We start from the raw sequence: 4,016 nt of genomic DNA, 5'->3' as shown, positions 1-4,016 counted from the left end.
ATAGTAATGTAATCGACTAAGCAAGCTATTCCTAAAGTGACAGTTACTGTCAAGTTATGCCTCATGTCTGTATGGTTGGCATCAGTTAAATATGTGTAAATTATATGTATTGACCAGCCATTTATATAGGTAAAATTGGTGTGGATTCCTTCATATTTTTTCAAAATGTTTTTTATGTAATTGTATGGGCCACTGCCCAGAACAAAATAAAATGAGGCTAGGGCAACGCACGTTGGAATTTATCCTGCTGTACACTTGAGGATGAATATACAGATTTTTTTGAAAATATCTCAAATAATTCCTGTGTTCAAACTATGAATATAGTCATGCAGGTAAGCCTTTTTGTATGTATTCATTTTTTTGAAGAAACGTTTTTCAAGAGGTGGTTAACAAAAACACTGCATGAACAAAATGAACAACACATAAATCAACATTTCTGCAGATTTATGTATGTATGTATGTATGTATATATTTGTTTATTTATTTTAAAGAGCACTTGAATTATTGTTATTATTATTATTATTATTCGTGAATGTATGGTTCTAGTTCAACAACAAATATGTGGTTCTTTGTTTTTGCTTTGTCAATAACATCCAATAATGTGGTAACAGACGGACACAAACAAATCAAAGCTCAGAGGAGCTACTCTAAAAGTCCGGAAAACATTAAACTCACAAATGCTCACTATGACTGTTTGCAGAATGTGTGTGTGTGTGTGTGTGTGTGTGTGTGTGTGTGTGTGCGCGTGTTAAATACCCCGTGCGTGTGTTGGTATGTATATATATATATATATATATATATATATATATATATATATATTTACTATGGGCAGTTCCTGTCAACAAAGAGGTACGGTAAACTGTAATGTCTGTTTGTCTGGAGTACTATAGTAAATCTAATGCCCCTGAAGCACAGCAAAATGTGGCACAGTATTTATTGACCCCGTTACTGCAAAATTGTCAAGGCAAAATGTTTTTTTTCGGCCTGTCCTCGGGTGAGCTGTGTGTCATCTTTTTGCTTCCTGTGAAACATCTGTCATTAGTCTCAATTACCAATGCAGTGAGCTTTTTCTCGAAACTATAATATATGTGTATAGAAGCATATAGACCCTACAAGTAATAAAATCACTGTTAGCATATAATAGTGTACCCTTTTCATTCACACAGTTAGCTCATATACGTACACATTTCTGCTGTGACTCCTCAAGAAGTAAGACCCGTGTGACACTTTGATCATCAGTAAAATGCTGCCGAGGCCTGTACATTTCACCAAATGAAACATTGATGTGCCCCGCCAAGCCTCCATCCTTCTTGCTGTGTCTTTTTGCAGACAATTGCACTTTTGTGCAGCAATTTGTTCAGAGCCAAGATGTATGGCCACCATGATTAATATTTAAAATCAAATTTGGCAAAAAGACATAGATGGATGCGCCGCCCCAAGGGCTGTCGTGGGAACTCGAGCGCAGGTACATCCACGTGAAACTCTCTCGGCCCCATTAACACTACGGTTCAGATATAGCGGTGATATGTTGCGGTCTGTTTGTGCACGTAAAAAAATAATTGTAGCTTCTGTGTTAAGGTACTGTTTGAAAGATGCGTCGGATTATGATGTAGAGAGATATTTCTGGCTAATGTCAGCCTATAGCATTGCTCAACATCTCCAGAAGCTCCACTAGGGTTTACCTCATGAAGCGTAATTGTGCAGGCTGAACTGTAAGACTAGGTGCAAAATCGTGGCTTTCGATGCTGGTAAGTAAGCAACACGATGACAGCATACAGCCCTGTGATGCCACGTGAGCTCATAGCTGGGTGATGTCACACAATATGACACAAATCCTGACATGCATCAAGGCATTTAAAAGCAATTGTTCGTGGAGTGATCTTGTCAGAACGACACCTTGTCTGGCTGCAGTGGATTCTCTTGGTTGGTGAGCTGACAAGAAACCTGGATACTTGACGATTACAATTTCGAGTAGCATCTGTCAACTTTTTGGGATCTTGGACCCGTCGTCAGAAAATAAAAAAATGTCCTGGCAAAGTTATGTGGAGAGCCTGATGGCAGAAGGCACCTGCCAGGATGCAGCCATTGTTGGCTATGGTGACGCCAAATATGTCTGGGCGTCATTAAGCGGCGGCACGTTTGCCAACATCACGCCCGCTGAAATCGACGTGATGGTGGCAAAGGAACGGGACTCTTTCTTCACCCAGGGGCTGACCTTAGGCAATAAAAAATGCTCTGTACTCAGAGACAGCCTCAATGTCGATGGTGACTGGACAATGGACTTCCGGACCAAGAATCAAGATGGAGGGCCCACGTACAACATTTCTGTAGCCAGAACTGACAAAGTGTTAGTTTTGGTCATGGGGAAGGCAAGTACCCACGGAGGGGTGCTTAACAAGCAAGCGTATGGGATGGCGGACTACCTAAGGAGGTCTGGATACTAAAGCGGCCCTTTTCTACCCAGCTATCTGTCAACCGCTTCCTGTCCGTGTTGACAGTTCCTCTCCTCATTCCTGCGCAAACCGTCTTAACCTTTTTAGTTGTTCCATAGCCAAGATAAGCTGAGGACAAAGGAAGTCAGCGAACGAAGACAAACAACATGGAAGTCAAACAATTGAACATTTTTCTTCCATGTCCCATTGACACAAGTCCCGTTGTGTGTAAGCGCTTAGATCGCAGCCAGTGCATTTTTTTTGGATGGGAACAGTTTTAAAAAAGTAGCTAATCACATCTTCCACCTTTCCCAACAACGGCCTACTGGAGGAGCGACTGCGTGCGTATCTGTTGACTTTCCTGCCCTTCACACCGTACCAGAAAAAGCCCTTTTTGCCGGATGCCCTCTCAGTTCTGCGCATGCATGTCACCCTGTCTAGGTATTGTACTTAGATGCGGTTTAACAATCATGAAACAGAATGTTGCTCTTGTTCTATACACATCAAAAAGCAATGGACATTCCGCAGTTAACAGATTGGGTATTTATTACTGTTTTTCTTTTGGCAGCTTCTGTAATGTACCTCGTTTGCTAACGGCTGCCATTTTGTTGGACAATAGATATCACTGCTTTCAAACTACCTGAAGTGTCCAGTTTTTCAAATAAGGCCAAGTGCAGCACAAGCTTGTGCGTTGTTGGTACGAATCCGCTAAAAATGAGGAGAAACATACAGCGGCTCGTGTTTAACAACAGGGGAGGTGATTGCCTTCTTTCAAAGCCCACTGGGCTGAGTGCCAAGTCCAAACATCCATCCAAATATAAAGCAGTGAGTCTCATTGCGAAATTGGACTGTTTGGAACCAATTTACAATCTAGCGCTGTGAAAAAAATGCTTCCCTTATGTTGGATTTCAGATTTTTATTTTTATTTTTTTCAGAATTGATCAGACATATCTCTCAAAAAGACAACCCAAGTAAATAATTGCGTTTTTTATTTAAAATGAAAAATATCCATACCAAACTAGACCAAAAAGTAACTCCGGTTTCCTCTCACATTCCCTAAAAAATGCCTGGCAGGTTAATGGAACACTATAAAATTTCCACGAGGTGTGATCATGAGCATGGACGGATGTTCGTCGATGTGTGCCCTGCGATTGACTGGCAACCAGTTCAAGGTGAATTCAGCTGTAACACGTGTGTTAGCTTAGCATGGTACACGGATGGCAAATACCTTATGTACTGAGCCTTTCCTCCCGAGGGCGATTTATGATAGATGAGCGCTGATGTGCAGCTCACTTCATCACCATTGAACACAGAACACTGTGTCATGTGCGCTGTGATGACAAATAGTTGTAGTTGGCACAGATTACTCATGATGTCCCATCGCAACACAAGAACACTTGTAGGCCTTGAAGCTCCCCCAAGTGACACGTGTGAGCTTTTAAAAGATGTAAAAATTTACGCTTTCGGGCTACTTTGAAAAATACACCCCTCGCTGAGTCAGTCGTCTACTTTTGGTAGATGTGATATCACATGCTTTGTCTTTATAAAGGAGTTTTTTTGCTGTGGTAAACTTTTTTAAGAATA

General features: G+C 41.2%; 1 pseudogene; it reads left to right on the top strand.

Moving 5' to 3' along the window:
• Positions 1-1,875: 1,875 nt before the first annotated feature.
• LOC109513872 (profilin-2 pseudogene) lies at positions 1,876-3,071 on the top strand (annotated as a pseudogene).
• Positions 3,072-4,016: the final 945 nt, after the last annotated feature.

This window comes from Hippocampus comes, unplaced genomic scaffold (genome assembly GCF_001891065.2).
Source record: "Hippocampus comes isolate QL1 unplaced genomic scaffold, H_comes_QL1_v1.1 scaffold82, whole genome shotgun sequence".
NCBI classification, from domain to species: domain Eukaryota; kingdom Metazoa; phylum Chordata; class Actinopteri; order Syngnathiformes; family Syngnathidae; genus Hippocampus; species Hippocampus comes.
This window is presented reverse-complemented; position numbering and strand designations above follow the sequence as displayed.